This window comes from Panthera pardus, unplaced genomic scaffold, assembly GCF_024362965.1.
Source record: "Panthera pardus isolate Hobbes unplaced genomic scaffold, ASM2436296v1 HiC_scaffold_6, whole genome shotgun sequence".
In the NCBI taxonomy this organism is placed as follows: domain Eukaryota; kingdom Metazoa; phylum Chordata; class Mammalia; order Carnivora; family Felidae; genus Panthera; species Panthera pardus.
The window spans coordinates 140,251,246-140,264,252 of record NW_026526991.1 but is presented as its reverse complement, the minus strand read 5'-3'; the positions used below and the strand labels follow the sequence as shown (position 1 = coordinate 140,264,252).

At 57.8% G+C, this 13,007-nt stretch overlaps 1 long non-coding RNA gene across 6 annotated transcripts; it reads left to right on the top strand.

Moving 5' to 3' along the window:
• The first annotated feature begins 1,440 nt into the window (after positions 1-1,440).
• LOC109273817 (uncharacterized) lies at positions 1,441-11,658 on the top strand. Of its 6 annotated transcripts, none has more exons than XR_002083291.2 (5): positions 1,441-1,593; positions 1,930-2,125; positions 2,497-2,784; positions 4,103-4,402; positions 5,834-9,105. It is a non-coding gene; the product is annotated as an uncharacterized LOC109273817 (long non-coding RNA). The 6 variants fall into 6 exon arrangements; XR_008419507.1 differs by lacking the exon at positions 1,441-1,593 and adding an exon at positions 9,616-11,067 and having other exon boundaries at positions 1,635-2,125; positions 5,834-8,747; XR_002083292.2 differs by lacking the exons at positions 1,441-1,593; positions 5,834-9,105 and adding an exon at positions 11,438-11,658 and having other exon boundaries at positions 1,635-2,125.
• Positions 11,659-13,007: the final 1,349 nt, after the last annotated feature.

The window sequence follows — 13,007 nt, the reverse complement described above, 5'->3', positions numbered from 1 at the left end:
CTTACCAGGAGCAAGGCTGCGGGCCCCGGCTATGGGGCAGCGGTGGGTCCCTGGCTGGGGTCTCGAGAGGGCTCACTTCCCTTCCGTGGGCTGTGGCCTGTCATACCTGTGCTGGGCCAGTCTCAGGGCTCTCGGGGGACGTGGAAACCACTCATGCCACTTAGGCAGAATCTGTAAGCTCGCAGGAGCATCTCATCAACGCAAGGGTAGGGGTACCGCCAGGTCTCACAAGGGGCTAGACCAAGACGGACCATCCGGAACCCGGGCCAGACCCTTGCCCGGCCTTTCCCAGGTCGCTCTGTTTCTTCTGTCTCCCTGCCTCTCTTTGTCCCTCTGCCTCAGGTGACACATAACCAGAGGTGGCCGCTGGGGCACAGCCGGAGAGGTGGGAAGGACAGGGAATTCTCAGAGAAGAAGGGGTGTGTTTGGTGGGCTCTCAGCATTGGTCCCTGTGTGGATCTGGGGGATGACAGACCCTTGGGGACTGGCTGAGCCCGATGGCACATGGGGCAGAGAGGGTGGCCGGGCTCTGGGCTGGGTAGTCCTGGGAGGCCAGGTCAGCACCTCGTGGTTCTGAGCTCCCAGAACCGAGGCAAGGGAGCCTTGCTCTCACCGCACACAGGGTCCTCCTAGGTCCTGGCCTTAGCATTTTCATGCATGATTTCCCTTCAAAACACCCAGCAGGTAGGTTTTACTTCCTCCATTTATCATGAGTTAACAGAGGCTCAGAGAGGTTAGGTGACATGCCCAAGGTCACACCGCTTTTAAATGACAAAGCAGAAGTGGAACTTGCATCACCGGGGCTCCCCAGGCCGGCGGGAGCGGGACAACACACCCGTGCCCCCAGAGCCGGCCACTGCCCTCGGGCTTCTCCCGAAGGAGGTGGGCTGGTGCTCAACCCTGGAGCTTCGCTGTCCCTGTGTCGGCGGAAAGGACTCGGCTCCGGTGGTCCACTCAGGGGTGCGCGGGGAGCCCCTGGGAGCCGGGCGGTCCTGGCCGGCAGCCGCCCCTCTGCGCCCCGGCGCCTCCGGTGCGTCTGCAGCAACATGGGGCATCCATCGGTAAGCTTTGATATCCATCATCTCTTGAAATGGCAATATTTTGGATGTGTTGAGTAAATAAGCTATATTAAAATTAACTCAGCCTGCTTCTTTGGTTTACTTTTATAACGTGACTAGTAGTAAATTTAAAATTACTTGTGCGCCTCGCATTCCGTTTCCAGCGGCAGCGCTGCCTCCGCAGCCCGGGATCCTCCCGCAGGAGGGCGCTGCCGGCGGAGGACTCGCCTCCACGCCAGTGTGGACGCTTCCGCAGGAAGCGGTTGGGGGGTGGGGGGGGGACTGCCCCTCCCGCCCTGCCCCTCCCGCCCCTCCCCCCTCCCCTGCATAACTGCCCCCCACCCAGGGGGCAGCAGCCACGCCCGCCCCCCCACCCCGGGGCAGATCCAGGGCTCCGGAATCACGGAGTGTGTCCTCGACGCCGAGAGGCGCTTAGAGATGCGGGAGCCACGCGCGTCTGTGCAGGAACGCTGGCGGGCGAGGAGCACCTGCCGCCGCACCTCTGACCCCGGCCGGCAGAGCCCCGCCTGCAGGGGTGCGCGTCACCGGGACACGGCGCCTCCCAAGCCAGGGGCGGAGCGGAGCGGGGCGAAGGGGCCGAATCACCAGCGGCCCGCGTTGCCGGGTCGGGGCTCTCGGGCCGCGGTGGACGCCGCGCCGCCTGCACGCGGCGCATGCGCCGCTGCCTCGGGCCGCGCGTGGGCTCGCTCGCGCGTGCGCCGCTCCTCCGGCCGCGCGTGGGCTCGCTCGCGCGCCTTCCTCCCGGCGCAGAGTTTCCGGCAGGACCGCAGGAAGCGCGCATGTGCGGCCTCGCTCTGCCCGCAAGCTCTGCACGGGGCAAACTGTGTTCCTTTCCACTTCGGGACTGCAGGGGCTGGTTCGGTTCACGAAACTCGGAGGTTTTCCCCGCCCAGAGCTGATGCGCACAGTTGAACAAGAGCAACTCACGGAAGAGGTTGTTTTTATAATTCGTTGCTGATCCCTTTTCTCCTCATTCTGTGGGATTTACCCAGCTGCTAGCCCCACTGAGCACCCGGCGATAGCTGCCAAACGTCATCTACAGCCGGGTAAGTGGGGACAAGGCGCTGTGGGCGCGGGGAAAGCCGGTGGCTGGGGGGGCGTGGCCTCCAGAACCGCACCTGAAGGCAGGAGCGCACGGAGCCGAGGGGCAGCTGCAGGGGGCCGCGCACACTCCCGGGGCAGCCTGCTTCCCGCCGGCTTCTGCGGTCTTGCGGGGCCACAAACCCGGAGCTACAGACGCACTGGCCGCATTCCTGCGCGGTCAGACCTGGCCAGTCTGGACACCGGGAGCCCGGTGTCCGGAAGGCTCCCAGGAGCCAAGCCGTCACCAGCCTTGCAGTCCTGCCCCCGCCCCCACCCCACAACAATGGACGTCTGTGCTGTCCTTCCCGGCCCTCCCCTCCCTCCTTCCTGCCAGGAGCATCACCTCGAAGGGGGCAGGAGGGCTCCAGTTCAGAGACACCTCGGGGAGACCGCCTCTGTGTGCTGTCAGGACGGACTGGCTGTGCTGTGTAACACACACGCCCAAACCCGGAGGCTCACACAAGTCGCCTGCGGTGGCCTCCAACCCCCACGGGCCTCATACCTGGCGCCTGGTCTCAGGCAGGCCGCGGGTCCAGTCGGGAAGAAAGAACGCGGAGGATCAGGAACCGGCTTTTCAGTGTTCGCCCTTGGGTGACACATGGCCCTTCAGATGAAGGTCGCGGTGAGGCGCGTGCCTGCTTCCTTTCAAGGGGGCGGGGGAGCAGACGCTGTGTCACAACTGAAGCAGAAAGGTGCGGGGCCCGGGCTGGGGGCTTCGGCCACGGAGGAGCACGCTCTGACCCTAGAAGGCACGGCGCGGGCGGCAGCTTGCAGTGGTTAAGGAGCCGCGGCGGTATTTGGGGCGGACGCTCATACTGCCCCACAGAGGAGGACCCTGAAGCAGGGCGAGACCCCTCGGCCTCGACCAGATTCGATGCCTGGGCTTCCTTTGTGATGGAGACGGTGGAGGAGCTGGGGATGTGGGCGGGTGGGGAGAGCTGGGCTCTGGGCCTGGTGACATCTGGTCAGTGAGGTTGGCTGGAGGCAGCAAGGACACACAAAGGAGGGCAGGAGGGTGAGAGCCAGCAGAGGAGTAACTCCGTTCGTGCGACTGGATAACATTTCTCAGATCCTTCCTTTTTAAAAGTGAAGCGGAATGCAATTGATTTTATTTTTATAGGCAAGAAATGTGCACGGCTCCGAGGACCCCAGAGTACCACCTGGTGCTCAGCGAGACGCACAGGTCAGGGTCCATCCCTGATCCTAACCACAGACTCAGCTTTTGCCAAGTCCTCCTGGTCCTGCGGGTGTTGGTCCCATCAGGAATGAGTTTGGACAGCAAGAAAGAGGCCGGCCTTTTTTTCCGTGAGCTCGGTGACTCTTGTCCCGTGCAGGATCTGTTCACACCACACTCGTCCCTCTGGCCCATCACCTGCACCCAGCCTGGGCTGGTCCAGGCTCAGCTTCCGTGTCTCTGGAGCCTGGCCCAGGATGAGGGAGCCAAGGTGTGGTTCCCCAGGTCCCCCGTGCCAGGGACACAGGGCTACGCTCCCCTGGGGGGTCTGGCCCCAGATCAGGAGGACCGGGGGGGGGGGGTGGTTCCCCATGCCCCCCACACCCCAAGAAAGGACACAGGGCTCCACTCCCTGGAGACTGGCCCAGGACCTGGAGGAGGGGGGTGTTCCCCATGCTGACCCACTGGAAGGTGACCCCGCGTGTGTGCTCCGAAGGGCCCTGCCATCTGCAGTGGAGATGGGTGTGCACAGACCTGTACCGACACTTCCCGTTGGCCCTGCTCTGTCATGCTCTGTTGGGACCTCGTGTCCTCCTGCGGACCCAGCGGACCTGTCCCGAGCGCGGGTGTGCTCCCGCCCTTCCCCATGCTTCGCAGACCCGCACTCTCCACCCGCGGCTCACAGCTCCCCTGGTGGCCCCCATGCCCTCTCTGCACCAAATCCAGCCCCCCACACACTGCCTTCCTGACTTCCTCCCTTTCCCAGCCTCTTTCACCATCCGTCCATCCAAGTGGCAGTGGCCTCCTAAGTGTAAGCCAGTGACATCCAGCTGCATCTGGAAACTCAGCCCCGGGACAAAGTCCAGATCCCCGCAGAGGACCCAGCAGAGGACCCGCCAGCCGGCAGGGCTCCCCGTTTCTCCTGGACACTCTTCCCTCCGCCGCCGACCCTGCCTCCCTACGTCTCCCTCCACCCAGTCAGCGCCTTCCTATTTCCACCGCGGTTGAGTGAATACGGCCCCCACAGCCACATCTAGAGATGATGCAGCAGGGAGCGTCTGTGGAGGTAACCGGGGCTAAGGGAGCCAATGGGGGGACCCGCGTCCTCGTGAGAAGACAGACACACAGAGCTCCCCCCCACCCCCACCCCCGGGCACAGGGGAGGCAGGGAGAAGTCACTGTCCCAAGTGACAGCACTCACTTCCGGGACCTGGCCCTGCCCCTCGCCTCAGGTCCCACCTCTGGTCCTGAGAAGTGTGTGGGCTCTGCTGGCTGCACTCCCGAGCACCGAGCACTGTGCAGGTACCTGTGGGGCTGGGAGCTTCAGGGAAACCACACCTCTGCGTGTGTTCTAGGGGGGCCGGGGAAGTGACAGCTGGAGAGAAGCCCCCCACCCAGGGTGTGGCCTGGGTGGGGCGGGGGGGGGGGGGATCGAGGAGGGAAGCCAGAGATGAAGCTGGATGTTGTGTAGAACAAGAGAGGGGAGACACAAAGTGGAGGAATTGTTGAGGGAGAAGGACTTGGAGATTTGGAACATTTGAGAAACTGTGTCCCGGAGGGAACACTGAGCAGGTGGCTGGGCGTCCACGGAGCCAGGGGCAGGCAGGGCTGTGCTGGCAGCCGCGGGTTCACTAAAGGGACACGCAGGTGACACAAAGGGAGGCTACCAGGTCCCCAGACTCTCCGGGTCGGTCGATGGGTACCCTGCTGCCACCATGCCTCACCCTTCAAGCAGAGACTGACCCTGATCTGTGGGTCCTCTGGCGTGGCCACCCCCACTCTTCCTGGACCACGGACACTCCCACATGTGGCTCCATCTACCTCCTCGAGCTGCAGGCCCAGAACAGCACCCACGGCCTCTGGGGGCCCACTGGGCCGAGGGTCGGGGACCCCAGAGACCGAGCCCCGGGGCCTGCGCAGGAAGACACCAAGGAGGCCCTGTGGGGGCAGGGGCCATCTGTGGCTGAGCCCGCCCTCACCGGTTACAGGGAAAGAGGACCGGAGAAATTGAAACGAAAACGTGCCACCAACCCATGGGAGAGGGGAAGGAAAATTAAAAAAAAGAGGTTAGAGTGGAAGAGAGCCAAAGCATAAGAGACTCTTAAAAACTGAGAACAAACTGAGGGTTGATGGGGGGTGGGAGGGAGGGGAGGGTGGCTGATGGGTATTGAGGAGGGCACCTTTTGGGATGAGCACTGGGTGTTGTATGGAAACCAATTTGACAATAAACTTCATATATTGAAAAAAACAAAAAACAAAACGTGCCACCAGCATTTCGGGCAGGCTGTGTTTGGTGAGCACAGGCTGGCCAGCCCTCCTCGGTGTCCAGGCCACTGCTGCCCATAGCTGCCCGGCCAGGATCCACATTACCCGGAAGCTGATTTCCAAACTAGCAGAGTGGCCTGAGCAGGCCATGGCCCCGGGCACGAAGGCCCTGAGGGACTGATGGGGCCCAGGGGCCCACAAGGATAAAGCTGAGACATGATTCTGTTCCCAGGACGTTGGAGGCCGTGCTACAAAACCTGCAGCCTTCAAGTCTTTCCACCGCCCTCTGGCGCCCTCTGGTGACAGAGTGCAGACGCCCACTTGAGGCCAAACCCCTTTCCTGTTTTGGAGTGAAGACTGACCTGGCCCAGCAGGAGCTGACGTCCTGAGAGGAGGGGCGGGGAGGGGGCACTGTCACTCAGGCCGGGACCGGACCAGGGCAATCGCTGAGTACATGTGCTGGGGGCCAAGTGGAGCTGAGCCCCTGTGGGGGAAGCGACCCTGGCTGGCCCTATTGGGTGGAGCTTCCCCTCCATTGGATGCTCCCCTTTCCTTTGCTGACGCTCAAACATGGCTGCCTGCCCCCCACCCCTCAGCAGCCCGCTCAGTCCCCCAGAAGAGACTGCGTCCATCTCTGCACCTCCTTCCAGCCTCAGCGATATAACAGCCAGAGGGACTGACTCAGAAGTCCATGGAGCAGTCCAGGCCACTGGCTTCAGAGAATCCAGATAAGCTTAGAACCTGTCAGCACACTTGAAAATCACTTAGAAGACTGACGCATGAGGAAATAGACGCTCTGAATACCAGTTACTAGTAAGGAGATTGGCTCAGGGATCAAAAACCTCCAGCAGACAAAAGTCCAGAACCAGATGGCCTCACCGGGGAATTCCACCGAACATCAAAGGAGGGATTAACACCAATCTTTCTCAAAGTCTTCCAAAAAATAGAAGAAGGGGTGGGGGGAACACTTAAAAATCCATTCTGAGTCCAGCATTACCCTCGTACCAAAGCCAGACAAGGACGCGAGAAGAAAAGAATCCCACAGGCCAGGGTTTCTGAACATAGATTTTAAAAAATCCTCAAATGGTCAGCAAACAAAGTTGAGCAACACTTTCAAAGGATCACACACCATGATCAAGTGGGATTATCCCTGGAATGCACGGATAGTTCAACATCTGCAAATCAACATGATACATTAACTAAATGAAGGTTAAAAATCACATCATCATCTCAATACATGTTGCAGAAAAAGCATTTGATGAAACTCAACATCCGTGCATGATAAAAATTTTCAACAAAGTGAGAATAGAGGGGACACACAGCATAATAAAGGCCATGTATGAGAAAGCCACAGCTAATGTCACACTCAGCTGTGAAAAGCTGAGAGCTCTTCCTCGAAGATCAGGAATAAGACCGGGATATCTGGTCTCAACACTCCTGTTCAATGCACTACTGGAAGTCCTAGCCACAGTAATCAGGCCATATGAAACACACAAGGCATCAAAATTGGAAAGGAAGAAGTAAAACTGTCACTGTTTGCAAATGACATGGTACTTATATAGGATACCCTGAAGACGCCCACCCCAAAACCGTTAGACCTAATCAACAAATTCAGTGGTGTTGCAGGTTACAAAATCAATACACACAAATCTGTTGTTTCCATATACTGATATGATAAACAATCGGAAGAAAAATTAACTGTCATTTACAATTGCATGAAAAACAATAAGATACTCAGGAATAAATTTAACCAAGGAGGTGAGATATCTGTACGTGAAAAGCAATAAGACATTGATAAAAAAAAATTGAAGACACAAATGAAAAGCTATATCACATTTATGCATTGAAAGAATTAATATTGTTAAAATGTCCATATTATCTAAAGCAGTCTACAGATTTGATGCAATCCCTATCAAAATTCAAAGGGCGTTCTTCACAGAAATAAAACAGACCGTCCTAAAATTTGTATGGAACCACTTAAGGCCCTAAATAGCCAAAGTAATCTTGAGGAAGAAGAAGCAAGCTGGAGGCATCACATTCCCCAATTTCAATCTGTATTACAAAGCTACAGTAATGAAAATAGTATGGTACTGGCATAAAAGTAGACACATAGATCAATGGAATAGAATAGAGACCCCAGAAATAAACTCACACATATACAGTGAATTCACGACAAAGGAGGCAAGAACACACGATGGGGGAAAGGTCAGTCTCTTCAGTAAATGGTGCTGGGAAATTGGACAACTGCATGGAAAAGAATGAACCTAAGACCCCTATCTTCCCCCATACACAAAAATTCACTTGAAATCGATCAAAGACTTGAAAGTAATACCTGAAACCATAAAACTCCTAAAAGAAAACATAGGTGGTAAGCTCCTTGACATTGTTATCTTGGATTTTCTGGATTTGACACTAACAGCAAAAACGACAACAAAATAAACAAGGGGACCACGTCAAACTAAAAAGCTTCCGCCGAGCAGAGGAAACCATCAACCATCAACCTACAAAATGGGGGGAAAAAATACTTGTAAATCATGTGTCCAATAAGGGGCTGACATCCAAAATGTGTAAAGAACTTATAAAACCTAATAGCGAGGAAACAAAAATTCGATTAAAACATGGACAGAGGAACTAAACACATTTTCTAAAGAAGACATCCAGATGCCAACAAGCACATGAAAAGATGCTCAACATCACTGATCATGAGGGACATATACATCAAAACCACAAGGAGGTACCACTTCACACCTGTCAGAATGGCTAAACTCAACAGCACAAGAAACAACAGGTGTTGGTGAGGATGTGGAGAAAGGAGAACCCTCTTGCCCTGCTGGTGGGAATGCAAACTGGTGCAGCCACTCTGGGAAACAGCGTGGAGGTTCCTCAGAATATTAAAAATAGAACTACCCTACAACCCAGCAATTGCACTACGGGGTATTTATTTGAAGAAAACAGTAACAGTAACTCAAAAAGATGCCTGACTCCTCTGTTCACTGCACTATTATTTACAGTAGCCAAGATATGGAAGCAGCCCAAGTGCCCGCTGACAGAAGAATGGATAAAGAAGATGCAGTGTGTATATACATATACAAACCTAAAAAGAATGACATCTTGCCATTTGCAACGACATGGAGGGGACCTTGAAGGTATTACGCTAAGCAAAATAAGTCAGACAAAGACAAATACTGCATGATCTCACTTCTCTGTGGAATCTAAAAAAATAAAGTAAAATAAACTCATAGATACTGAGAACAGATTGGTGGTTACAGGAGACGGGGGCGGGGAGTAGGCAAAATGGGTGAAGACCATCAGATGGTACAAAACTTCCAGTTAGGAGAGAAATAAGTCCTAGGGACGCCATGGTGACTGCAGGTGATAACACCGTATTGTATATTTGAAAGCTGCTAAGAGAATAGACCTTAAATGTTGTCATCACAAAAACAAATGGTCACCGTGTGCCCAGTGAGGGATGGTAAATAAACTTAGCGGTGGTTTTTTCACATATTTCAAATCATTATGTTGTACACTAACTGATACAACGTTTTAGGTCAGTTACTTCGCAGAATGATTTAGCTCCACCTTAAGAAATGTTAGGGCGGGGCGCCTGGGGGGCTCAGTTGTTTAAGCTACCGACTTCAGCTCAGGTCATGATCTCACAGTTCTTGAGTTCGAGCCGCCCCGCGTCAGGCTCCGTGCTGACAGCTCAGAGCCTGGAGCCGGCTTCAGATTCTGTGTCTCCCTCTCTCTCTGCCTCTCCCCCACTTGCACTCTGTCTCTCTCTCAAAAGTAAATAAACATTAAAAAAAATTTTTTTAAGAAATATAAGGGCTCCAGGAAACTAACGGCATCGCAGACGTGAGTTAGTAGGGAGCAGCTGCAGCCAGGGTGCAGGCTCCTTCTTACCGTGAGCACCACCGGCTCTCGCTGCAACACAGAGCTCGCCCCCGTGCCTCACACGGCAATCTCAAATATGATGCCAGCTCCCCTCACTTTCCTCAACTTTCTCTTCTCCAGGCTGACTCACTGGGCCCCTCCCTTCTGGGGAGACCAGGATTTGGGGGCCTGGGCTGCCCTGAGGCCAGCCCACCGTGGAGAGTGCTCCACAGCCATCCTGTGCCCATTCGGGGTGCATTGTCAGAAGCCCTCGAAAGTAACATTTGCCCCAAGATGGCTCCTTCCTCACCGGCAACGGCGTCTGCATCATCTGGCACCAGACACGGCTCTCGTGGGCCCTGGGAGCCAGGATCCCTGGGGGTCTCAGAAGATGTGCACTTCTCAGCGAGGCTCGGAATCGCTGCCAAGAGGGATTAGCCCTTGGATCCATCGGCGAAGAGCGTTTGTCCTGTTGACCTTCAGTGTGATTGCTGGAGGCACAGGCCACTGGGCCCACCCCCAGGCCCTACCCAGCTGGCCTTGGAAAGCCTGAGAACCTGCATTTTGACAAGTTCCTGGGGACCCTGCTCTGAGAAGGACTGGACGCGGACTCGTGAGGGTCTCACGGTGGGATAAGGGTGTGGCCAGGACTGAGCTCAGCAGGTCAGGAGAGCAGCCAGAGAGGAGGTCCCGGAGGCCCCACCTGGACGGATTCAGGAGGCTCCCTCGTGCAGCCCGGCTCCAAAGTAACCCCAGCTGATTCCTGTCAACCTTGCTGCGCTCAGACTCAGAATTAGATGATCGTGTGTATCGCTGTGTACGTGCACGTGTGCGCAGGCAGGTTTGCTGGGTCACACCTCCTGTGGACGATACCGTGCTGAACAACGTGCCTAAACCTCCACGTTTCCTGCAGCTGTGTTTCCCCGAGTTCCTGATTCCGCTGAGGCTGACATTGGACGGTCCCGGCCAGAACCCCAGGATGCCGCCCTCACTGCACGACCCTATTCAGAAAGCAGGAACACGTGTGGTCCTCGGGCAGGCGGGGCCCCAGACTGGCAGGTTGGGGCATGCCCACCCACTGCCTGACGTGTAGAAAAAACAGAAATGTGTTCTACATACTTAACAATTAATTTAAAAGTTTAAACTTTCGGGGAGCCTGGGTGGCTCAGTCGGTTGGGCGACCGACTTCAGCTCAGGTCACGATCTCATGGTCTGTGGGTTCGAGCCCCACATTGGGCTCTGTGCTGACAGCTGGAACCCAGGAGCCTGCTTCAGATTCTGTGTCTCCCTTTCCCTCTTCTTCTCCCCACTGTGTTCTATCAAAAATAAACATTAAAAAAAACCCCAAAAGTTTAAACTTCCGTGTTTATAGCTGCAGAGAGCTGCCCAGGGCCCAGGCTCCAGGTTGCTCTGGCGGGCGAATGGGGGCCGCTGTATGATGACAGCCCATGCCACGTCTCAGGACTCACGGGGTGGACATGATACGTGTATTTCCCTCCAGTGCTCCCACGTGGCCCCACTGTCTGTGGTTCTCCCTGAAAGTGAATGAGCCTGAGGCGGGGGGGAGCCGTGCAACCCAGGGTTTCTGGGCTTTAAACTGTGTGTTTGAATATTTTTAATCTTTTGTTTTTGTTTTTGTTTTAGAGAGAGAGTTGGGGGGGGAGGGGCAGAGGGAGAGAGAATCAAAAACAGTCAGTAGGTAGGCACTGGGGGGGGTGGGGCAGCGGGGGAGGGGGAGGACCCTCGAGGCCCTGAGGATGCAGGTCTGCACTGATCGCCGTGCTGCCGTCCTGGAGGCTGGCTGGCCTCCATCTGCCTGTGAACAAGCCAAGTCTACACGGGGACAAGGACAGGCAGGAGTGTGGACCCTTGGAAATGAAGGCCACAGGGAGCCCAGGGGTCCAGCCAGTAGGGGCGTCAAAGCAAACCCTCCTGCTGGCATAACGGGCTCTCTCTGGTTCAGTTCCACAGAGTGAGCGAGTCAGCTTAGACGTCTCCAAATACAGAGGTGGGGACAGCGATGCCAGGACCCCTACCTCGGTGTGCCCGCAAGCTGTGGGCCTGGAGCTCTGAGAAGAAGCCCTGGCACCTCGCAGGGAAGAAGGCGGACCTGAGCGGGTGGCCTGAACTAAAATGCATCCAAGTTAGTTGCACCTGTTTCCTTTCATGCTTTTACCTGGCTACCAGGACGCTCACAATGGCACGCGGGACAGCACATTTCCGCTGTGGACAGCACCCAGCTGGGCCCACAGGGGCGTTGGTGGGCTTGCTGAAAAAGGGCCAAGGATGAGGAGAGAAGCCCCGGACCCCCTCGGTCTCCGCCGCAAACAGGCCGGCACTGAGGCGGAGGACAGGCCTCCCCTGTGACGCCGCTGCAGCCCCGGCTCGTGTGTCCCATCAGGAGAATCAGGATGGACAGCCCTGTGGCCGCGGGCCTCCAGCCCAGCCTGTCGGGGCTCGTGGTCGGGTGTGTGTCCCCCCTGCCAGACCGCAGGACGGACAGCCAGGGAACCCAAGACCGCCGCCCACAGACAGTGGAGAAGGGATCCAAGAGGGAGGGGGCAGGGGAAGGGCCGGCCCACCACAGCCCACCAACCCCTTCGCCCTCGCGATGCTTCTCACGCTGTCAGCCTGGCGGCCTCCTGGAGGAAGCGGGGCCACCCTGTACCCTGAGACCCCACCAGCGCTGCGGCCTGGACCCTCCTAGACCGGCTGTCGCCACACAGGGGCTCCAGGACGGCTCGCTCACCTCCCGCAGGCCTGTGGCGCCCCCCCCCCCCCCCCCCCCGTCCCCACCCTGTGAGCTGGACTCCCCCACCCCCCGCAGCCCCGGCGCTCAAGCCGCGGTTCTCCCAGCCTCTGCCCCTCCAGCCCCGCTCCACTTCTCGCGAGGCGGCAAAGCGCGGCTCCTGAAAACGTGAACTGCCTCGCTCAGCGTGTTTGCGGGACGTACCGCCCAGCACGCTCTGCACAGTCCCGGCGCCGGGCAGACAGCGTTAGGCAAGGGGGAACCCCGAGCCGCCCCAGCGCCGCGCCCTCGAGGCCAGGCCATCGACGGCGGGCCTGTCGGGCGGCGACCGGGGCCTCAAGGGCAGCAACGCCGCCCGGGGCTGGAGCCACACGCGACTCCCAGCGACGCGGAGCAGAAGCCGGCAGGTAGGCCTCGCGCGTGAATCCGGGGGAGGTGCGCCCCGGGGCCGGAGAGGGGACCCTGGTGACGCCTGGGGGCGATGAGCCTCCCCGACGTGGGCCGGCCGCGGGCCGAGGAGTGGACCGAGGGCCAGGGCAGCCGCGGAAGCACCTCGAGGGCGTGAGCCGGCCGGTGGCGCCGCGTGGGGTTCACAGCCACGGCGGTGGCCGGCCGGGGCTTCGGGGACAGGGGTGGGGCGTGTGGAACGTGAGGTGTGAGGGGTCCGGACACGTGTCCCCAGGGTCCCAGCGGCCGTCTCCCTAGGAGCGTCCCCGTGCGTCCAGGGCCACCCCGCAGGCCCTCTCCAGAGCCTGGGGGGAGGCCCGCTGGTGTGACAGTCGCT